Source organism: Taudactylus pleione, unplaced genomic scaffold (assembly GCF_031769625.1).
Source record: "Taudactylus pleione unplaced genomic scaffold, aTauple2 ptg000041l, whole genome shotgun sequence".
Classification (NCBI taxonomy): Eukaryota; Metazoa; Chordata; class Amphibia; order Anura; family Myobatrachidae; genus Taudactylus; species Taudactylus pleione.
Window position 1 is genome coordinate 41133716 of NW_028284443.1, and position 25899 is coordinate 41159614.

Genomic DNA, 25899 nt, shown 5'->3' on the forward strand with positions numbered 1-25899 from the left:
ATATCTACAGTATTAATCCAGTATCAGACTGGTCAATCTACTGCCACACTCTCTCTGATTGCACATAACAATTTGTCTTCAACGCCGACATCCCTGGTGGTCTAGGAGGTATGATCCGGCATCTCTCCGCTGAGTCCAGGGTTCGATTCCTGATCAGGGAAATGTTCTTCACTATATGCCAGGAGGTAACCTTAGACCTGCCATCTTTCTGTATACACCTCCAGACACCAACACAGACGAATATCAGACACTGTGTTCAAAAAACAAATACTAGTCTGACAGTTTGTACTGGTCACATGGATCCAGCTGAAAGAATTTGTCTTACACTGGACCTCCTCAGCAATATTGCGGGATGTCTGGAGGGTCTGGAAGTAACAAGTGGTGCAATGTCTTCAGGAAATCTCCACTCATCAGGATATGATCCTAAATTCTGCTGCAGGACCTGGAGTTACTACCCCTCCTGCATCAACTATTCCTCCTGCACCCAGATTTCACCAACCAACTCCTAATAAATTTGACAGGAACCCCAAATTATGTTGCGGGTTCTTAAACCAATGTGATGTGCACTTTACACTGCAACCTGCCAATTTTCTGTCAGACAAAACCAAAGATTGCTTACATTGTATCCCTGCTCTTGGGTCCAGCACTGGATTGGGTATTCCCATTATGGGAACGAGCCGACCCACTACTGTCTGTTTATACTGACTTTATCACCACTTTCCATAAGTTATTTGACGAGCCTGGAAGATCTACGTCAGCTTCTAGAGACATATTATGGCTACACCATGGCAGTAAATCTATAGGTCAATATGTTATCCAATTTCAGACTTTAGCATCAGAATTGCAATGGAACGAGAAAGCTCTCATAGCAATATTCTGGAATGGAATTTCTGACAGAATTAAGGATGAATTGGCAACCTGCGATCTCCCATTTAAATTAGAGACCCTTATTTCCTTATGCATCAAAATTGACTTGATGCTTCATGGGGAAGGGCCAGGGAAGATGTAGGAGAGGCCAGGAGATGCTGGGGATGAAATAAGAGGAAGCTACAAGCAAGAATGATAATAAACAGAAATTTGACAGGCCCAAACAGCGCCCCCTGACCTGTGGTGCCCTGTGCGATGGCACCGGCCGCACTACCCTAGCTACGGCCCTGTATGTATGTATGTATGTATATATATATATATATACTAGTATTATGATCCAGATACTGGTCACAGCGCTAAACCAAAGTCAACGTTTTTAATCAGACAATTAGTCTCTGATATGAAAATCCACTTCAAAACACTGTTTCCCAATTCTGGAGATGGCTGCTTGAAGTTTCCCAAAAAGGACCTTGTATGGTCCTCAGTGCTTATGAAAATAAAATAATGGAAACAAGCACACAGTAGTGTAAATCATTTCAATAATGGTAACATGCAACACACATATATAATCAGCGTACTGTTTTGCCCTAGTACATGAGCATGTGATAGGTGGTATTTTAAGGATATCCCTTCTGGTACCTCAGATAGTTCAGTATAAAGGTTGTCACAGGACCCGGTCAGTATATGGAAAGATAGATAATACTCTCATGGTGTAGTAGTACACAAAATTTATTACAAATACAAAAACACATAAAAATGCAGAACTACATTTAATGAAATTTCAATAGGCTTAATTGATAGCTGACCACGTCAGTAAGCAAAAGGTCGCTCTGTCCTCAACACGATTTGTCTCTGATTCTAATATAGCTGGATTTCGTCAGGAGGATAGTGTAAGAGAACATATCCCCATCTTATATACCCTAATACTTAATTGAAGAAAGCCCATACATGGCCGGATCGGATGTCCGGTGGGCGCCGCCATTTTGATAGTCACCGTGCATGCGCGGGACTTGTAAATCTTGCGGAGGTTCTGGAGGTATCTCTTAGTATACCTCTTACATCAGGAGCATGACCACTCTCTTAACCACAACATCAAAATAAACATTAATAGAAATTAATATTTATAAACATTTACAAAAGAGACCTAGACATAGTAAAAGAGCTAAATAGTGATTACATATTTAAAAAAATTAAAACAAATAAATAAATATCATAAAAATTATGTAAATTCATAGCTTTCATTAAGACCATAAGGAACCATAGTATTCAAAGAATAGATCCAGAACATTTCACACTGTGACAATTTTCTCTCTCTAACTCCTCCTCTACTGTTTAACTGTACACATTCAAAGTCCTTATATTTTAAGCCTGCTGGATCACTATTATGGTATTAAGGAAGGTGTTTAGGTACAGAATGATTGTCCACTTTATTTTTAATACTCCTCACGTGCTCTTGTATTCGTATTTTTACATTTCTTTTGGTTATCCCAACATATTTGAGGTGACATGGGCATTTCAGAATGTAAATAACCCATGTTGAGAGACAATTCATTCTGTTGCTAATATTATAGGATACCATATTATTGTAATTAGTAAATGTAGTGTAGCTGTTACTCACAAATTTACATATATTGCAACTTGTGCATCTTTAAAACCCCTTTATTTGTAAGAAATGTTTAGTGCTCTTACCCAAGGGTTTTAAAGTGCTAGGTGATAGATGGTTTTTTAAATTCCTAGCCTTTCTGAAAGCTATAGCCAGTTTTGTCGGCAACACTTGATTTAAAATGGGATCAGTTCTCAAGATATCCCAATGTTTGTTTAGGAACCTTCTGATTTATTTTTCTTTATTATTATACTGTGTTGTAAAAATTTTATTCTTTATTCTTATATTGTAAAAATGTATCTTTCTTCAATTTGCTGGCTATATCTTTTGCTTTCTGTATAATTTCCTCTGGGTACTGCTTTTCCCGAAATCTTTCAGAAAAAACTTCAATTTGTTGTTGCCAAATAATGTCATTAGTATAATTCCTGTGAATTCGACAAAATTGTGAATATGGCATATTTGTCTTCAATGATCGGCATAGCTGCTTTTAAAATGTACATAGCTATTGGTATCCACATGTTTGATATAGTTCCGGCTGGTGATTCCTTGGTCATCACTGCTGATCAATAAGTCCAGATATTCAATCTCTTCCAAACTAAATTTATACGTTAAGGATAGATTGTAATCATTTGTTTTTAAATACTCCATAAAATCAACAAATTCACCTTCTGTGCCATACCATATTACCAAAATATTGTCTACGTATCTTGCATACAAAATAAGTTGATTTTTAAACATGTGATTGCCTTAAATATACTTCTCCTCCCTGCTTCCCATATGAAGATTGGTGAAGCTGGGAGCAAACACAGTACCCATGGCTGTGCCTTCTATTTGTATAAAAAAATGATTCCAAAAACCTAAAATAATTATGACTTAAAATGAATTACATTAAAAAACAAATAAAATCTTTATGCTTAAAATTAAGACTTTCGTCATTCTCCATAACTTCTCGGCAACTTGAAATCCCCTTGTCATGTGGGATAGACGTGTAAAGAGACTGCACGTCTATAGTAGCCCACTTATATGAATCATCCATTGAACATTTTTCAGAATTTGTAATATAGCAGTTGTGTCCTTTACAAAAGACGTAAGAGCCTGAAAATATTTATTTAAAAAAATGTCTACATATTTTGAGCACCCAGACGTCAGTGAATCAATGCCCGCCACAATGGGGTGACCAGGAGGGTTTGTAAGTCCCTTGTGGATTTTAGGCAAGTGGTAGAACATTGGGATCACTGGATTGTTTTTAATAAGATTACTGATACTGATATTATTGATACTCATTTTTAGTAATAATCCCCTTATACATTGCTTCCACCAGTAGATGATGAAGTTCTTCCACGTATACTGTGGTAGGGTCCTGTTGCAATTTCTTATAAGAAGATAGATCTCCTAGGAGTCTATTAGTTTCTTTAAAATAGTCATCCCTATTCAATATGACTAGGCCTCCTCCTTTATCTGCTTGCTCAAATATGAGTTTTTCATTACTCTTCAATTTTCAAGGCCTCTTTCTCAAAGTCAATCAAGTTTGATTTTTTTTTCAGATTTTTATCCTCTAATAAATGAAGATCTCTTTTGACTAAATCATGAAAAGTCTCTATCTGGGTGCTCCTTGATTCCAGAGGATAATATTTAGAGGGTGGTTTTAACCCTGATTTTGATTGTTCTTCATAATTTTTGAGTATACCTGAGTCTTTTGTCATAAAATGACTGTTTAAGGTCAAGTTCCAAGTGAATTTATTTAAATCAATAAACATCTGAAATGTATTAATTGTATATGTTGGAGCAAAAGAAAAGCCTTTTTCAACATTGATACATTTATTTTGGATAATTTGTGTTCAGAAAGGTTGAAAATGTCCTGTTGCTGAAGGATTTCATTATTAGTTATTTCAGGTTCCTTCTTTTTAGATTTCTTTCTTCCTCCTCTAATCCCTCTTCTTCTTGATATCTTCTTTTTAAGGGGGATGCTTTTACAGACTACTCTTTGAACAGGTATTGGGTGTATTGCTCCCAAGGGTGTGGAGTGAAAGATGGCATTTGACAATCTTATATATATACTAATTTTTGTAGGGCAGGAGATAGGGGTAGGTGGTATGTGTGTTGGGGGGGCTGCTGGTAGTCTACCTCCCCTTGCCACCCTCTGCCTCCCTGTGTCACTCTCTTGCTGTCACCCTCTGCCTTTCCCTGCCACTGACTGCCACTAATCACCCAGTGTGTATGCACTTAAGGTGCATACACACTGGGTGATTAGGAAAGACAATCACTCTCTGCCTCTTCCTGTCACTCTCTGCCTCTCCCTGTCATCCACTGCCTCCCTAGCCACTCACTACCTCCCCTGTCACTCTCTCCCTCTCCCTGTCACTCTCTGGCTTTCACTGTATCTCTCTGCCTTCCGCTGCCACTCACTGACTCCCCAGTCACTCACTGCCTCTTCGTCTCTCCTAGCCACTCTCTGTCTGTCCTTGCCACTCTCTGCCTCAACCTGTCACTCTCTGCCTCAACCTGTCACTCTATGATTTCCACTGCCATCCACTAATTCCACAGTCACTCTCTGCCTCTCCCTGACACCAACTCCCTCTTCCTAGTCACCCTCTGCCTCCTCAGTTACTCTCTGCCTCTCCCTGTCTCCCTAGTCACCCTCTGCCTCCTCAGTTACTTTCTGCCTCTCCCTGTCTCCCTAGTCACTCTCTGCCTCTCCCTGTCACTTTCTACCTCTCCCTGTTACCCACTGTCTTCCTCTGCCACATACTGCCTCCCTAATCACCCCTGCCACACTTTGCCTCCCCAGTTACCCACTGCCACCCTAGTCATGCTCTGCCTTCTGCTATCACTCACTGCCTTTTTCCACTGTCACCCACTGCCTCCCTAGTCACCCTGTGCCTCTCCCTGGCACCCACGGGCCCCTAACATTGCATTGCCCCAGGTGGCCCTTCATGTCCCAGTCCAACACTTTTGGTACTGGCAGCATGGCACCCATTTGTTGCACAGACAATGCTACACTTTATATACAAATATAGTTTTTAGATGCCTACATGAGGGAGGTGAGGTTTGGTAAATGGGTGATGGGCACTTATATATTTAATTCTGGCCTGGCCTGCTATAATCAGTGAGGAGGGAAGAACAATTATAATTTCCAATTTAGGATTTTTTTTCCAAATGCAACATGCCCCCATATTTTAGCCACGCTCCCACATTTTAGCCATGCCCCCATTTCAGTACAGGGGAGGGGGCGCCAAAACATACCCTTGCTCTGGTCATCATGGCATCTAGCTACACTTCTGGCTGTATATTGCTACAAAATGATATCAGGATTGCCACTATTGGATACAAAGTATTCATGTAAACTGTGGGGAGATTTCTTCTGCCAGTGTGAAGCGGTGTGCCAGTGAATTATAAAGGCTCTATGGGACAATGATTTCTTACAATATAATGTCCTAGATACCTTCAACTTGCCATTAGTTACTATATTGCATACTGTATTTTATACTAATGTTTTATTTATTTTTAGCTTAATATTTTATAATATATTTTTTGATTGTACATTTGTGACCCCACTCAGTTTTTTGAGATTGTCGTGCTATTGAAATGATTACATTCTTAAAATATTATTTAAGGCATTAATAAAGTGCTGATTGATAAGCCTTCTTGGTGTATGTGATAAGCGACACCCGCTATCCCTCTTTTTTCCTATATACTGTATATATATATATATATATATATATTTCTATATCGCTTAAAGAGATCACTTAGATCAGCATTTCAAATAAAGCAACATTTCAGTTCATGTTTATCAGCACATGCAACTGAAATGTTGCTTTATTTGAGATTCCAATCTAAGTGATTTTTTTAAGCGCCAGGAGTGCTGCACCTTCGGGAGCATATGTGAGTTATAGTGCTGGCACCTTGCCAAATTATCAATGTTACCTGGAGAGCTGGACTTTTGCATATTTATATATATGTGTGTGTGTGTATGTCTATATATAAGCCTGTATATATGTGTGACAAATACATAAGCCTGCCTGTGTTGTCGAAGCTGGTTTAGTGGCTGAGACAGAATCAGTGTAAAATTAGCTTGGAGTGATGCCATCTTGCGAATGGAAACCAGACTCCATCTTAAAAATAAGAATCTGCACTATGCCATTTTAAGTTACAACTCGCAAGCTAAGTACAGATGGTAATGTTTTTGGTAATCCCCTTAGAAGCCATGGCAGGCCCATTCTGGGGACAACCTTGCATAGAAATATACCAAAACAAACACAGTATCAGTTAGCAACTAGAAAAACAGCTTCCTGAGAAAAGGAATTAGAAAAAATCAATACACCAGGAACTGTGGGTGTTTTTGCATGTAAAGGGAGAGACTCCACATGTGGACTGGTGTAGCTGTGGCAATTGTAATATGGCCAAGACACTTGAATTTGACTGAATGAACAATGGTAAGAAATCTGCTCTTTTAAACTCACTGTCAGACAGGCTGGCACCATTGCAGTTTAAAAAAATGTTAGTAAGAATATATATATATATATATATATATATATATTAAATCCATCATAAATAAAATCACATGCATAAACACCACACATTACGCACAGTTGTGCTGTTAACATGACGCACATTAGCGAATGCACAATATCCTGCATGCGAAAGCTGTTTACTAGCTGCATGCGTGCACATCTGCCACAACTCAGATAAACCTAACTTGCATCTTTTCCCAAACCCCTAATACTTACATAATGCACACTCACATAAAAGGTTCCATAGCTTTAAAGTATAAGATCTAAGTTTTATTCATTTATTACAAATGCTATGAAATAAAGGCTATTTTGGTATCTAAGGTTTAATACGTGATAAGTAAGCCATGTTTGGTATTATTCTGATCTGCACTTTCTCAACAGCTTTCCGGTATCATCGGTGTGAAGATCGCAACATGCATTCTCAACTTATGGACTGTAGAGATATAAAGCACCAAAATGTATTTTGTGAAACCAACAGCCTAGATTTGCATTCAGGGGGAATAGAGGAGGCAACAAGCTGTTAGAGGCTGTTCTGTGTCCATTTGAATCAACCTGTTAAATGCCCTGTAACAAACGCAACGTGATGGGGAACTAATGGGATCAGCAACAAACCTCTCTATTGTGTTGTCTGTTTCTGTAACGGTATAAATCAACTGGAAAACAAAGGGTACTTTGCTGCCCCCTAGCGGTTGAAACATAGTCAAAAAGGGATTTCTGCGTTGGAGCAGCTTTGCTCCCATAGGTGAGTGGAGGCATGTAGAGGTCCTCCATAGGGTTCGTGGATACACCCTTTTTCAAAGGCGTCCGCAGGTAAGTGAAAGTATCTTAATTGTCTTTCACCAGTTTAAATTTTTATTGAAAAATTTTGGAGTTGTCTCAAGATGGGAGCCACGCAAACAGTAGAGATGTTAGACAATAATGTGCTGCAAAAGGAAGTGCTGCTTGGATCGGTCCGTCATATTATGCATACTAAGTACGGTGCTAATGCAATAAGGTATAGTGACATATTTTTTAAGATAATGATGAAGAGTGTTAGACCGTTTCCCAGAATAGGTAGTTTTGATAAGGATGAATAGCTAAATGTCCAGGATCACATCAGTCTGATGCGTTCTTGAGTGAAAACGGTAAAATATAATGAATGTTTAAAATTGTGGCAGCTTGAAGGGGATGCGTTGTTTAAAAATGTGCAAGCGACGCAAACTAGCGTTGTTAATGCATTACCAGACAGTACTCCCATAGCCCTAAATTGCAATGTGTGCGAGCCACGAAATAGTGTGCACATGCAGCAAGGTAGCATTGCAGAAGGTATTGCCAACAGTTCTCGCACACCACCACCACCTTATGTGGATGGGGTGCAGGTACAGTTATTGAAAAAATCCATAAAAATGTAACAAGCAATTTGTAACCATAAGGAAAATGTTTACGATGTGGATAATGAGCCTTTTGTTATGTCTGCCATTTCCTGTGCTGTACACATGTTAGATGCTGCACCACAAAAATCACGAGTGGTGCCGCCATCTCCATCGGTAACACCACGGGAAGTGCTAACACCCTCTGCACCTGTAGAGGAAGTTGTTAATACTATATGTTGCAGCAACAGATTAAACCCCCAGCCAGGTAATAAAGTCAAAGTTAGCAGCGCTGCCGGTCTGCATCCCATTCGGACAATAACTGTTCCGAATGGAAATGCGGATGCAAATGGAGTAGTGCCCAAATGGGAAGTGGTAATGCATTATCCTTGGACAAGAGCGGAACTAAATTCCAACATGAATGATTTCCCCGATCCAAAAAAGGAATTAGCCAAATGTCAGAGATTTTTGAGGAATTTGGGTAGTTCTCATGAGCCAACTAACAAAGATTGGCGTGTGGTGTTAAGGGCCTGTCTACCACGCAATATGGACATGACCAAATTTATCACAGATTGTGTATTGGATGGTGATGTTCCCTTAACAGATGAAGTGAACCAAGGTAACATTTCCCGTATTATAACTCAATTGGGTGTATATTTTCCAGTAGTAGTTAACTGGAACAAAATTTTCACTATAAAACAAAAAGAGAGTGAATTTGCAGAAGACTATTGTGACCGGGCTCTGCAGGCTATCACCCAGTACACTGGGATAGAAGATATTAAAGATAGCACTCACCACAGGGGAATGATTGTCACTATACTCATGGATTTCCTTAAAGAAGATCTAAAGACCTGGGTTCAGACCTCACAGCCTGGCTGGAGGGGAGTCACAATAGATACCCTCATAGAATCCACCATAGAACATGACAAAAACATCTCAAAGAAGAGAGAGACCCAGAGCGAGAAACTAATGGCTGTCAGCATTCAAGCTCTAGAAGGAATGATGGTAACATCACAGCCAGCAGACACACCTGCACACACACACCTGCACCTGAACAGTTACACGTCCTCATCAATCCCACACCACTGCAAACACAGCCTTACCTCACTTATCACACACAGCCACAAGTCCCATACTACCCACAAACTCCATACCCCCACAATATCCTTTCCCTCAATATCCTTACCCATACCCACCACCTTTCCCTCTTGCTCAACTCCAACCACAATCCTTTCATCCACCCCGCTCACAAAAATGTTTTAACTGCAACTCATTGGGAGTAAGTACTGCAAAGTGAAGAATGTAGGACTCTCAAACCAGATAATAACAGGAAACCTCCAACAGGCACCAGCTCCAATTGTGGCCGTTAATGCTTTATTGGAGAGTGTGAGCCAACGCTAGGAGTCGGGTCATACTTGTGGTCTGCAGATAGACAGGTTGATGGGAAGTACTAGGAAAAAACTGGTAATGGTAATTGATGTAACTGATACCCAATTTCTGTTCTGCTTTCTTCCCTGTGCCCTAACACCCTGTCAAAGCTGGTTTACTGGGTGAGACAGAATCAGTGTAAAATTAGCTTGGAGCGATGCCATCTTGCAAATGAAAACCAGACTCCATCTTAAAAATAAGAATCTGCACTATGCCATTTTAAGTTACAACTCACAAGCTAAGAACAGTTGGCAATGTTTTTGGTAATCCCTTTTGAAGCCATGACAGGCCCATTCTGGGGACAACCTTGCATAGAAATATACCAAAACAAGCACAGTATCAGTTAGCAACTAGAAAAACTGCTTCCTGTGTAAAGGAATTAGAAAAAATCAATACACCAGGAACTGTTTTTGCATGTAAAGGGAGAGACCCCACATGTGGACAGGTGTAGCTGTGGCAATTGAAATATGGCCAAGACACTTGAATTTGACTGAATGAACAATGGTAAGAAATCTGCTCTATTAAACTCACTGTCAGATAGGCTGGCACCAGCACGGTTGGGGGTCTCCAGCCTGTTTGAGAGTGAAGCTCACTGCCCATACATTTGCATTGCAGTTAAAGAAAATGTTAGTAAGAAAATATATATATATATATATATTAAATCCATCATAAATAAATTCACATTACGCACAGTTGTGCTGTTAACATGACGCACATTAGCGAATGCACAATATCCTGCATGCGAACGCTGTTTATTAGCTGCATGCATGCACATCTGCCCCAAATCAGATAAACCTAACTGGCATCTTTTCCCAAACCCCTAATACTTACATAATGCACACTCACATAATAGGTTCCATAGCTTTAAAGTATAAGATCTAAGTTTTATTCATTTATTACAAATGCTATGAAATAAAGGCTATTTTGGTATCTAAGGTTTAATACGTGATAAGTATGCCATGTTTGGTATTGTACTGATCTGCACTTTCTCAACAGCTTTCCGGTATCATCGGTGTGAAGATCGCAACATGCATTCTCAACTTATGGACCGTAGAGATATAAAGCACCAAAATGTATTTTGTGAAACCAACAGCCTAGATTTGCATGCAGGGGGAATAGAGGAGGCAACAAGCTGTTAGAGGCTGTTCTGTGTCCATTTGAATCAACCTGTTAAATGCCCTGTAACAAATGCACCGTGATGGGGAACCAATGGGATCAGCAACAAACCTCTCTATTGTGTTGTCTGTTTTTGTAACGGTATAAATCAACTGGAAAACAAAGGGTACTTTGCTGCCCCCTAGCGGTTGAAACATAGTCAAAAAGGGATTTCTGCGTGGGAGCAGCTTTGCTCCCATAGGTGAGTGGAGGCATCTAGAGGTCCTCCATAGGGTTCATGGATACACCCTTTTTCAAAGGCGTCCGTAGGTAAGTGAAAGTATCTTGATTGTCTTTCACCAGTTTAAATTTTTACTGAAAAACGTTGGAGTTGTCTCAAGATGGGAGCCACGCAAACAGTAGAGATGTTAGACAATGATGTGCTGCAAATGGAAGTGCCGCTTGGATCGGTCCGTCATATTATGCATACTAAGTATGGTGCTAATGCAATAAGGTATTGTGACGTATGTTTTAAGATAACGATGAAGAGTGTTAGACCGTTTCCCAGAATTGGTAGTTTTGATAAGGATGAATAGTTAAATGTCCAGGATCACATCAGTCTGATGCGTTCTTGAGTGAAAAAGGTAAAATATTATGAATGTTTAAAATTGTGGCAGCTTGAAGGGGATGCGTGGTTTAAAAATGTGCAAGCGACGCAAACTAGCATTGTGAATGCATTACCAGAAAGTACACCCATAGCCCTAAATTGCAATGTGTGCGAGCAATGAAATTGCGCACACATGCAGCAAGGTAGCATTGCGGAAGGTATTGCCAACAGTTCATGCGCACCACCACCACCTTATGTGGATGGGGGTGCAGGTACAGTTATTGAAAAAAACAATAAAAATGTAACAAGCAATTTGTAACCATAAGGAAAATGTTTATGATGTGGATAATGAGCCAATTGTTATGTCTGCCATTTCCTGTGCTGTACACATGTTAGATGCTGCACCACGAATATCACAACTGGTGCCGCCATCTCCATCGGTAACAGCACAGGAAGTACTAACACCCTCTGCACCTGTAGAGGAAGTTGTTAATACTATATGTTGCAGCAACAGATTAAACCCCCAGCCAGGTAATAAAGTCAAAGTTAGCAGCATTGCCGGTCTGCATCCCATTCAGACAATAACTGTTTCGAATGGAACTGTGGATGCAAATGGAGTAGTGCCCACGAGGGAAGTGGTAATGCATTGTCCTTGGACAAGAGCGGAACTAAATTCCATCATGAATGATTTCCCCGATCCAAAAAAGGAATTAGCCAAATGTCAGAGATTTTTGAGGAATTTGGGTAGTTCTCATGAGCCAACTAACAAAGATTGGCGTGTGGTGTTAAGGGCCTGTCTACCACGCAATATCGACATGACAAAATTTATCACGGATTGTGTATTGGATGGTGATGTTCCCTTAACAGATGAAGTGAACCAAGGTAACATTTCCCGTATTATAACTCAATTGGGTGTATATTTTCCAGTAGTAGTTAACTGGAACGAAATTTTCACTATAAAACAAAAAGAGAGTGAATTTGCAGAAGACTATTGTGACCGGGCTCTGCAGGCTATCACCCAGTACACTGGGTTAGAAGATATTAAAGATAGCACTCACCACAGGGGAATGATTGTCACTATACTCATGGATTGCCTTAAAGAAGATCTAAAGACCTGGGTTCAGACCTCACAGCCTGGCTGGAGGGGAGTCACAATAGATACCCTCATAGAATCCACCATAGAACATGACAAAAACATCTCAAAGAAGAGAGAGACCCAGAGCGAGAAACTAATGGCTGTCAGCATTCAAGCTCTAGAAGGAATGATGGTAACATCACAGCCAGCAGACACACCTGCACACACACACCTGCACCTGAACAGTTACACGTCCTCATCAATCCCACACCACTGCAAACACAGCCTCACCTCACTTATCACACACAGCCACAAGTCCCATACTACCCACAAACTCCATACCCCCCACAATATCCTTTCCCTCAATATCCTTACCCATACCCACCACCTTTCCCTCTTGCTCAACTCCCACAACAATCCTTTCATCCACCCCGCTCACAAAAATGTTTTAACTGCAACTAATTGGGAGTAAGTACTGCAAAGTGAAGAATGTAGGACTCTCAAACCAGATAATAACAGGAAACCTCCAACAGACACCAGCTCCAATTGTGGCCGTTAATGCTTTATTGGAGAGTGGGAGCCAATGCTAGGAGTCGGGTCATACTTGTGGTCTGCAGATAGACAGGTTGACGGGAAGTACTAGGAAAAAACTGGTAATGTAATTGATGTAACTGGTACCCAATCTCTGTTCTGCTTTCTTCCCTGTGCCCTAACACCCTGTCAAAGCTGGTTTACTGGGTGAGACAGAATCAGTGTAAAATTAGCTTGGAGCGACGCCATCTTGCGAATGAAAACCAGACTCCATCTTAAAAATAAGAATCTGCACTATGCCATTTTAAGTTACAACTCACAAGCTAAGAACAGTTGGCAATGTTTTTGGTAATCCCTTTAGAAGCCATGACAGGCCCATTCTGGGGACAACCTTGCATAGAAATATACCAAAACAAGCACAGTATCAGTTAGCGACTAGAAAAACTGCTTCCTGTGTAAAGGAATTAGAAAAAATCAATACACCAGGAACTGTTTTTGCATGTAAAGGGAGAGACCCCACATGTGGACAGGTGTAGCTGTGGCAATTGTAATATGGCCAAGACACTTGAATTTGACTGAATGAACAATGGTAAGAAATCTGCTCTTTTAAACTCACTGTCAGATAGGCTGGCACCAGCACGGTTGGGGGTCTCCAGCCTGTTTGAGAGTGAAGCTCACTGCCCATACATTTGCATTGCAGTTTAAGAAAATGTTAGTAAGAAAATATATATATATATATATATATATATATATATATATATATATATTAAATCCATCATAAATAAAATCACATGCATAAACACCGCACATTACGCACAGTTGTGCTGTTAACATGACGCACATTAGCGAATGCACAATATCCTGCATGCGAACGCTGTTTATTAGCTGCATGCATGCACATCTGCCCCAAATCAGATAAACCTAACTAGCATCTTTTCCCAAACCCCTAATACTTACATAATGCACACTCACATAATAGGTTCCATAGCTTTAAAGTATAAGATCTAAGTTGTATTAATTTATTACAAATGCTGTGAAATAAAGGCTATTTTGGTATCTAAGGTTTAATACGTGATAAGTAAGCCATGTTTGGTATTATACTGATCTGCACTTTCTCAACAGCTTTCCGGTATCATCGGTGTGAAGATCGCAACATGCATTCTCAACTTATGGACCGTAGAGATATAAAGCACCAAAATGTATTTTGTGAAACCAACAGCCTAGATTTGCATGCAGGGGGAATAGAGGAGGCAACAAGCTGTTAGAGGCTGTTCTGTGTCCATTTGAATCAACCTGTTAAATGCCCTGTAACAAACGCACCGTGATGGGGAACCAATGGGATCAGCAACAAACCTCTCTATTGTGTTGTCTGTTTCTGTAATGGTATAAATCAACTGGAAAACAAAGGGTACTTTGCTGCCCCCTAGCGGTTGAAACATAGTCAAAAAGGGATTTCTGCGTGGGAGCAGCTTTGCTCCCATAGGTGAGTGGAGGCATCTAGAGGTCCTCCATAGGGTTCATGGATACACCCTTTTTCAAAGGCGTCCGTAGGTAAGTGAAAGTATCTTGATTGTCTTTCACCAGTTTAAATTTTTATTGAAAAACGTTGGAGTTGTATCAAGATGGGAGCCACGCAAACAGTAGAGATGTTAGACAATGATGTGCTGCAAATGGAAGTGCCGCTTGGATCGGTCCGTCATATTATGCATACTAAGTATGGTGCTAATGCAATAAGGTATTGTGACGTATGTTTTAAGATAACGATGAAGAGTGTTAGACCGTTTCCCAGAATTGGTAGTTTTGATAAGGATGAATAGTTAAATGTCCAGGATCACATCAGTCTGATGCGTTCTTGAGTGAAAAAGGTAAAATATTATGAATGTTTAAAATTGTGGCAGCTTGAAGGAGATGCGTGGTTTAAAAATGTGCAAGCGACGCAAACTAGCATTGTGAATGCATTACCAGAAAGTACACCCATAGCCCTAAATTGCAATGTGTGCGAGCAATGAAATTGCGCACACATGCAGCAAGGTAGCATTGCGGAAGGTATTGCCAACAGTTCATGCGCACCACCACCACCTTATGTGGATGGGGGTGCAGGTACAGTTATTGATAAAACCCATAAAAATTTAACAAGCAATTTGTAACCATAAGGAAAATGTTTATGATGTGGATAATGAGCCAATTGTTATGTCTGCCATTTCCTGTGCTGTACACATGTTAGATGCTGCACCACGAATATCACAACTGGTGCCGCCATCTCCATCGGTAACAGCACAGGAAGCACTAACACCCTCTGCACCTGTAGAGGAAGTTGTTAATACTATATGTTGCAGCAACAGATTAAACCCCCAGCCAGGTAATAAAGTCAAAGTTAGCAGCGCTGCCGGTCTGCATCCCATTCAGACAATAACTGTTTTGAATGGAACTGCGGATGCAAATGGAGTAGTGCCCACGAGGGAAGTGGTAATGCATTATCCTTGGACAAGAGCGGAACTAAATTCCATCATGAATGATTTCCCCGATCCAAAAAAGGAATTAGCCAAATGTCAGAGATTTTTGAGGAATTTGGGTAGTTCTCATGAGCCAACTAACAAAGATTGGCGTGTGGTGTTAAGGGCCTGTCTACCACGCAATATCGACGTGACAAAATTTATCACGGATTGTGTATTGGATGGTGATGTTCCCTTAACAGATGAAGTGAACCAAGGTAACATTTCCTGTATTATAACTCAATTGGATGTATATTTTCCAGTAGTAGTTAACTGGAACAAAATTTTCACTATAATACAAAATGAGAGTGAATTTGCAGAAGACTATTGTGACCAGGCTCTGCATGCTATCACCCAGTACACTGGGTTAGAAGATATTAAAGATAGCACTCACCACAGGGGAATGATTGTCACTATACTCATGGATTGCCTTAAAGAAGACCTAAAGACCTGGGTTCAGACCTCACAGCCTGGCTTGAGGGGAGTCACAATAGATACCCTCATAGAATCCACCATAGAACATGACAAAAACATCTCAAAGAAGAGAGAGACCCAGAGCGAGAAACTAATGGCTGTCAGCATTCAAGCTCTAGAAGGAATGATGGTAACATCACAGCCAGCAGACACACCTGCACACACACACACACACACACATGCACCTTAACAGTTACACGTCCTCATCAATCCCACACCACTGCAAACACAGCCTTACCCCACTTATCACACACAGCCACAAGTCCCATACTACCCACAAACTCCATACCCCCCACAATATCCTTTCCCTCAATATCCTTACCCATACCCACCACCTTTCCCTCTTGCTCAACTCCCACAACAATACTTTCATCCAAAATGTTTTAACTGCAACTAAGTGGGACATCTAAGTAAGTACTGCAAAGTGAAGAATGTAGGACTCCCAAACCAGATAATAACAGGAAACCTCCAACAGGCACCAGCTCCAATTGTGGCCATTAATACTTTATTGGAGAGTGGGAGCCAACACTAGGAGTCGGGTCATACTTGTGATCTGCAGATAGACAGGTTGACGGGAAGTACTAGGGAAAAACTGGTAATGTAATTGATGTAACTGATACCCAATCTCTGTTCTGCTTTCTTCCCTGTGCCCTAACACTCTGACTGTCAGTATTTTTCTTTTCTCACCTAGGGGGAGGTGTACACTACACATGGACATGAGTCTCCCATGGGTTCATAGACAACCCCGGTATCTTCTCCCAGGCCTTATATGACTGTTTACAATCTTTCCAACTTGCCAATGGATCTGTTCTAATGTAAAATGTGGATTATTTATTGTTGTATTTAGGTCATGTTTAAATTATATTAAACTGTTGTGCTTTATCTCTCACAAACAGGACATAAGGTTGCTAAGGACAAATGGCAGCCATGCCAGGCTAAGGTCAAATACTCAGAATACTGTCCAACCCAGGGACCCAGGCAATATTTAGAGGAGTAGCTATTGATAACAGAATTTAATTGCAGGAATTTGTATGCAGATACAATATTCCTAGAATTATTAAAAGTGATAGGGGTAATCATTCACAGGTGACGTCTTCCAGAACATGTGTAAGGTGATGGGTATTAATATCAAGATCATCCCAGACTGTCTTTTTATCTGTCCCCCTTTGAGATACTGTTTAACAGGCAGCCTCATGTGAAAATATGATAATGAGGTTACTGTGCGGGGTCTCACGAAGATGAGTAAGAATAACAGAATTGAAAGTGTTATTAACTAACATGTCTGAAGCAAACTGTCATGATGTTAAATCTGGAGAATTTGTATTGATCCAAATTTTTTTACACTCAGGTTGTCTGATAGATCGGTAGGAAGGTCCGTATCAGGTGTTGACGAGTACCACATCCTTGAAGGAGGCCGAGAGAGATACCCAGGTCCATTCCACTCACTGTAGAAAGGTCAACCAACCGGTGGAAATACGGGGCAGAGTCGAGGCAGATAACATGAACCTGTTGATTGCGAGCCTGTTCTAGGAGGATTAAAAGGTGCGGTGAGATACCTGAGCTAAAGAAATGTGTAGATCAGTGCTTCCAGCAATGGAGTGGTCTGCTGTGGTCATCCTAGTTCTTTCTTCCAGAGTTTCTGTCGTGATTATCTGTTTGGGGATACCCAGTTTCTGTGATGGAGGACAGCATCAGGAGATGGGAGCTGATGGCAGTGCTGATGGAGTAGAGTGAGGAGGAGGAGTGCTATGCCAAATCAGGGGAGTGTCTGACCAATCATAGTACCGTAATTGTTATGTTATTTGGGAAGACTACTTCCAGAAATTATGACCCTTACACATGGTGAAATGCTTGGTATTCTTAAAAACACACCATCACCATATCTTCACACGCAGTATGAACACAGAGACCAAAGAAATATGATACCTGGTGACGTTTCAAGCATATAAGAAAGAACTGGTGCAACAGAGGCTAGTGTTAAATTATTTAACTGCTGTCACTGGAGGATACTGCGTAACTTTGGCAACCCAATTTGGAGTGAAGTATTGCACCTATGTCACCAATGATACCAGCGATCCCAAGGAGGTGATAGACCGGAAGATGGATGAAATTCTGCAGCTAAAAAGGGAATTTCGGAAGAACCACAATGCTTCAGTGGCTGAAGTAGAGGAGAAGGTAGAGGAATGGGTGTCATGGTTGAACCCCGTGAAATGGTTCTCAGGTCTAGAGGAGTGGGTCCAGGAAATGATCGCAAGCATAGGTAAACTCCTGATCCTTATACTGGTTGTCATCATAGTAATTGGCATATGTGTCCGGTGTGTTCCTACTGTGTTGAAGTGTGGAAAATGTAAAGATAAGGTGTTATTTTTCTCATTCAAACATCTTAGATGATGTAAGTCTCTATTCCCCTTCAAAACTTCCTTTATAGGACTGGTGCATCCCCACATCTTTCACATGATCTCCCAAGGTCTGTGGTGTGGGTATAATGGTAGTTTTATTTTCCCCCTCTAGAGACCCATCATAGATGGATTAAAACCACCTTGTGCCATCCCATAAAAATAACATTAAATAATACCCCATATGCAAGCCTAAAATTAATTTTAAAATCAGAGTATGATAGCATGTTGTTTGCTATCAAAGGGTGGACTGTCAAAGCTGGTTTAGTGGGTGAGACAGAATCAGTGTAAAATTAGCTTGGAGCGACGCCATCTTGCGAATGAAAACCAGACTCCATCTTAAAAATAAGAACCTGCACTATGCCATTTTAAGTTACAACTCACAAGCTAAGTACAGATGGCAATGTTTTTGGTAATCCCTTTAGAAGCCATGACAGGCCCATTCTGGGGACAACCTTGCATAGAAATATACCAAAACAAACACAGTATCAGTTAGCAACTAGAAAAACAGCTTCCTGAGAAAAGGAATTAGAAAAAATCAATACACCAGGAACTGTGGGTGTTTTTGCATGTAAAGGGAGAGACCCCACATGTGGACAGGTGTAGCTGTGGCAATTGTAATATGGCCAAGACACTTGAATTTGACTGAATGAACAATGGTAAGAAATCTGCTCTTTTAAACTCACTGTCAGATAGGCTGGCACCAGCACGGTTGGGGGTCTCCACCCTGTTTGAGCGTGAAGCTCACTGCCCATACATTTGCATTGCAGTTTAAAAAAATGTTAGTAAGAAAAAAAATATATATATATATATATATATATAATCCATCATAAATAAAATCACATGCATAAACACCGCACATTACACACAGTAGTGCTGTTAACATGATGCACATTAGCGAATGCACAATATCCTGCATGCGAATGCTGTTTATTAGCTGAATGCATGCACATCTGTCCCAAATCAAATAAACCTAACTAGCATATTTTCCCAAACCCCTAATAGTTACATAATGCACGCTCATATAAAAGGTTCCATAGCTTTAAAGTATAAGATCTAAGTTGTATTAATTTATTACAAATGCTGTGAAATAAAGGCTATTTTGGTATCTAAGGTTTAATACGTGATAAGTAAGCCATGTTTGGTATTATACTGATCTGCACTTTCTCAACAGCTTTCCGGTATCGTCGGTGTGAAGATTGCAACATGCATTCTCAACTTATGGACCGTAGAGATATAAAGCACCAAAATGTATTTTGTGAAACCAACAGCCAAGATTTGCATGCAGGGGGAATAGAGGAGGCAACGCACCGTGATGGGGAACCAATGGGATCAGCAACAAACCTTTCTATTGTGTTGTCGGTTTCTATAAGGGTATAAATGTGTGTGTTGTGACCCCAGTCTAGAGTCTTCTTGCTGATTGCTGGTTGACGGAGGTTTCTTGCTGATGCCGGTATCAGGTCCAGAGCACGTGCGTATGTATAACTGTATCTTGGGTCTGTATAATTCTTTGCGCTAAATTGTACTTAGATCACAGTGTGTAACTAACTGTACTTTACTTGACTAATACTTTGTGCTTTGGAAACACATGTTCAAGGTCTAAAGTCTTTATTTTACTGTATGACTGCGTAAGCAAATAATGTCAATTTTAGATGGTTTATAGGCAGGTTTTAGAAGGTATAGGTAGGAGCGTATAGAGGTTCAAATTCAGTATTCTTAGTATATATGTGTGTGTTTATATATGTGACCCTCTCTTTAGATTTGTGGTGCCTGGGGGGTGCCACTGAGTGCCCCCTCACCTCCCTTCCTGTCACCTAGAGCTGCAAGATCATGCTGCCAGGCTGGAACAATCCCTGCTCTGAGTCTGAACGGAGGATTTCCTGCTGTCTTTGGAGCAGCTGTAATCATAGAATGTTGTTGGATCATGTGCAGCCATGAAGGATAATCAGGTAAATAGAGGGGATATTGTGGGTACTATTGGCAAGCATATGAGTAAAAGCTGGTAAGCAGGGGCGTATTGCTGTATATGTGAGGAAAAATGTGGTAAGCAGGGGAGCATATAAGGAAAAAGCTGGGGGTCAGCAGGGCACTGAGGAAAAAGTTAGCAGCCATATGAGAAAAAGCTTGTGTGCACATGAAGGATGAACTGGTGGGCAGAGTAGTAAGTAAGTGAAATGTTAATAAACATGCATCGGTTATGTACAGTACTATGAGCAGTGTAGTATAGTGAAAAGGGGCTAGGAATTGCCATGGGAATGACATTTTTACATGGTTGGATTAAAATAAGAGGGGGCCTTAAAAAAGTGTCTTGCCTAAGGCCCTATTGGATCCGGATCTGGTGAGGGAAGGAGGCACACACACACAGCATGCCCAGCCAGGGGGCAGTGCTAATAAGAGGGGGAGGGTCTCCTTGTCTTAACTGCCCCAGGCCCTCCAATAGCTTTATCCAGTGCTGGTAATAGGAATAGAGAACAAAATACAATACTCAAACAAATACTTAATTAGGAAGGGCATATGTACAGACACAAGCAGGAAATCAGACCCAAAATAGGTTCTTTAGAAAATATGTCCATCTTGTTTAAGGGCAAGTTATAAAAATGTAAGGTCTCTAGTGGCTGGTGGTGAAAATGTCAAATAATATTCCTACAGTAACATAAATGTAAGGTAAGGAAGATGTCAGATGCTATTAATTGTTTGTCTCATATTTTCTATTTAAAATTATATTGGTGCACTGACAACCACACTTCAATATGCATGTACTGGGTTGGATAAGGGTTCCCGGTAGTTGGGATGCTGGTGGTCAGAATACTGACAGGATTAGGTAAGTATGATAACCATATCCCTCCTCTTAATCCTAACTCTCCTTTCCTGCATCCTAACCCTACCCCCGCAGCCTAACCCTAACCCTCCCCCTAGTGCCTTACCCTAGCCCTAAACCTAATTTTCCCTCTAGCCCTTATACTTACCATCGAGTTGTCAGTGGTCAGGATACTGGAGCCGGGATTCCAACTACTGTCTGGATTACGGCATCAGTATTCTGATACATCCCCCTGTACAGTACCAGTAATTACCAAACTAAAAGAAATACCAAAATACAGAAAACTTTAAACTACCAGGACAGATTCAGTGTTCCTTGTACAACTGTTCTCTGTAGTTTGCCTGGAATTATGCTGGAGAAAACCAACACTATTCTTTTACAAAAAAGTCCATCACTTGGGTTTATTAATGTTTTGTTAATGGTGACAGAGAATGTGGCCTCAGGAGTGGCTCCATATTTCTTCTGTCCACAATTTCCCTGATATGATGTTTATTTCTACAGACATGGTAACACTCACTGTTCCCCTTGAACCATCAAGAAGTGAAATCACTGTTTAGAAGCCAAAATACCAGTAACTGGGCCTGCTAAAATAATTATATGTAATACTAAATGTTAATTGGTTAGTTAAAGTTACAAAATGTGCAGACTTATCTGCTTTCACTATACTTTGTCCCCTCATTTTCTCCAGTGTCTTTTTTTTTTTACTAACATGGCAGCTGCAGTTCTGAGTAAGTAAGGCCTGTGTAGATTGAGTTCATTAGGCAATTTAGATAGATCATGCAAGAAAAAAACTATATTAACTCTATATCATATATTTCAATGCTCTGCATGAAACTAGTCCGATGTATACTGTTCTTTACATCTATCCATAATTTATCTCTCTACGGACCATTGCACAATTGATTTTGAATATCTTAGTGTACCCTGGAAATACGTTCATATGGAAAGTTCTATTAGTATCGCAGTGAAACCTTTGTAGCAGCACACCTTAATTTGTCCCTAGATAACTTTCATGCTTATTTTTCATGAAAAATATTCTTGTCTTTGACATATTCTGACATCAGAGCACACTGAATATATGGATATTTTTCATGGTTATAGCGCACCCGTAACTCAGATCTCCCCCTCTGTACCACCTAATCTCTGTACTTTGTTCTACTTGGCTCCCATGTTAGTAAACTATCTATAGCCAAGTGTCTGCACCTGTCTAGGTTATTATCCCTTGCTGTACCAGTATGTGTGTATGGATCAGTGTGTTCAGTTTTCTCAAATGAAACAAGTGTATTAAAATATAGGTATAATGCATCTCCTACTATGGACTAAGGGTAAATTTACTAAAGTGAGTATTTAGAAGTGAGTATTAAAAGTGATATTGCCCATAGCAACCAATCAGATGCTAGCTATTATCTTCTAGAAGGTGCTATTTAAATGTTAAGTAGAATCTGATTGGTTGCTATGGGCAACATCACTTTTAAAACTCACATCTAAAAACTCTCACTTTAGTAAATTTACCCCTAAGGATATGAAAAGTCACCTTAGAGTTCCATCACCTTCATTAAACACTCTGCCTCTGGCATTGAGCTTTTATATAGTCTTTGTATTATTTGGACATTTGTAATATCTTTATATTAGTATGGCTATAATCTCATCACCATTACTTTATTATTTTCACTTGCTTTCAAGTATACCAAATACAGTAGGTGTTTGTGAATCCAATTACATTCTCATTATTGCATTATTTCTTCAAGTGAAGAATATGCTGCTGGCAATGGCGTCATGAGGGTGGTGCAGATCCCACCTGGCTGTCACCCGCGGAGGGGATGACCCCAAAATGCCAGCTTCTCTGCAGTGACAGGAGCCGAGTGCTGCATTGTGACATACTCCTGCTGCTCCTGTCATAGAAGAGGAGCCAAAAGTGCAGACTGCCCAGTCTCTGAGGGGCAGCCCAGCATCTGCAGTGATGCTGGGCTACCCCCGGAGTGATGTTATCAGGATCCCCGTGAGGCCACCCCACTTTATGTAGGGCACTCCCCATTTTTTGGCCGGGCGTACCTACAGCATGTGGGGATATCCAGAGTGCACACCGAATGTCACCAGATCCGGTGACGTCTCTGGCTACTTGTACACTAAAGTCAATGACAATGGGGAGAAAATCTAAGTATTAAGGGGTGAACTTTTACATAACCTATGTATGGCTTGTTAGAGCATTGGTCACAGCCAAGTAGGGAAAGCTGTAAGATTGGCACACTTCTAGCTTACTAACATAATAGAGATGAGTGAACCCACTGGGATTTGATGTACAGACCATTTTGGTACTTTATATTATTATTATTATTATTAATTATTATTTTTCATAACTCAAAGAAGAGATCTGGTAAAGTTAGCATATAACTCAGGTTTGTGGTTTAAATCTACTTATTATATTGACTTAAAGCGTAAACGATTAAAAAATTATGTCTATCTTTGAACCAATGTGCAGCCATGTTTACATTTCTATTTTTTTTATTAAACAATCAATTTATTCAGAGTGATCTCTGTGTGCCAGTTACTCTAGTTCATGTAAAATTAATTCAAACATTTTGCATATTTATTATACTATTTTTTATGTCACAGTGCAGAACAATTTAAGGCTAGCGATCTTCCCAAGATTGCATTTTTGCAACTAAATTCTCTGTGCAATCCCCTGATGAGCTAAATTTGAAAAACAATTTAAAAACTTTTCCACATTTGACCACAAACTTTTATATGACAAATAGAAGTCACCAAGGAATTCCATGAGCTTAAAAATCAATGTTTTAAACAGGTCATGGAATTCCAAGGATACTTCTACTATCTTATATTTTACTACTGCACACACATCATGTGATGTTGGTCAACCTAATGATTTTAACATATTGTATTTTATCTTCAAATATTTAATTTTATGAACAGATGATAAACTCCTTACTCAGATATTAAACTAAATACACAGCATATATGAAGTCCTGGTCCTTAGCAAAGCTCAATGAAACAACTACAGAATCCACAACTCAGATACTGTGAATTTCCCGAATATGAGTTTGTCTATGTGTTGTGTACTTTTACACATATTGATTTAGTAACTGCTGCCACTTTATCTGCTTGTTACGTTTGTGGAAGTTACTTATTGCGAACACCAAGTGAGTGGAATCAATATAGTTATCAGTTTGAGCAGATATTTTCATAAAGAAGAACCCCTGGACAATGGTTGAGATTGACTGACTGTCAAATATTTTTGTCTTGAACCAGTAGATATTGGCTAGCACATTAGCTGAATTGATTAACATTTCACAAGAATCTATGTTAGACAGCTATACAGTTATAAAATACATTTTACCAGCCATATGGTATGTAAATCAAAAAGAAAAATTATCTAAAACAGTTGCATTTATTTCATACTATGCAGCTTAAAATGTATGTCTTCAAGTTTACATATTGTCTGCAAAACTAGATAACTGTAATGTGTTACCTTTTTCATTTTTTAAATATAAAAGATAAAAGTGGAATTAACAAAAGTTTTTTTTTCAGAATATAAATATTTTTTGCACAAATGAAAAAGGGAATAATAATTAATGAATTTGTTTTAAAAAGGATTTTCTTTAGATGATGCAAATTTGACCTTAATCGGCACAACTGAAATGTAAGTTTTCACATGACTTATGTGTTTATTATTTAGTAATATGGGGGAGATGTATCAAAGCTTCTAAAAAGGACAGCTGGTGAATCAATAAATTATCAACAAATGAAGCAAAAAAGCTAATTACCATTTTATTTAGTTTATATGTTTCAGAGGACGACTATTTGTTAATTGCAGTCGGTTTTAAGAGTTATTTTATTTGTCAAAAGTTTGTAAAGTACTTCAGAATATTGTAATACAGATAAAAAGACTTCACAAATTTCTATATTCTGTGTACTCTTTTTAGTGTACTATTTTTATTGCACACCTGTTTTTAACACCCTGTTTGCTTAACATAACAGTTAAGTATATTCATGGGATTTAAACGTAATTGTGCAACAGCATTAAAATGTATAGTCTCTTTATAATGATATTCTTGCTATAAAACAGTCATGCTTTAAGATAACATAATTAAGAAAAGAACACTTAGCTATAATTAAGAGGTAAAAAAATATTAAAAAGTGTAGATATCCAAAATGATTAAAAAAAAATAACTGAAAATAGTATAATTCCTATAATTCTAATTCTTGAAACTTTCCATTGTTCATAATGCAGTAAAAATAAACTCTACATTTAAGAAGAAGTAAGAAAGAACTTGATGTGAAATTGTTGTTATTGATTGTACAAGTAGAATAGTTAGGATAATACACATTTGGCTGTTAACACATATGATATAAAAAAAGACAATCATTTGAAAATATGAAAATCTGTTAACAAGTTTTAAATATAAAAAGTCATTTTTGTTATTTCTTTTATATTGAGTCTTGCAAATTTATTTAAATTATTTTTATTTTTTATTTTAGGATTTGTAAACACTATAATAAGTTATGAGGAAAGAAATTATTGGTGAATAAATAATAATTTAAATATCTGATCCTTTAATTGAAGTTGCCCATTATATCCTTTATTTGGGTCACAAGAAATAAATGAAAAAATTATTTTGCATACTTTGTATCTAT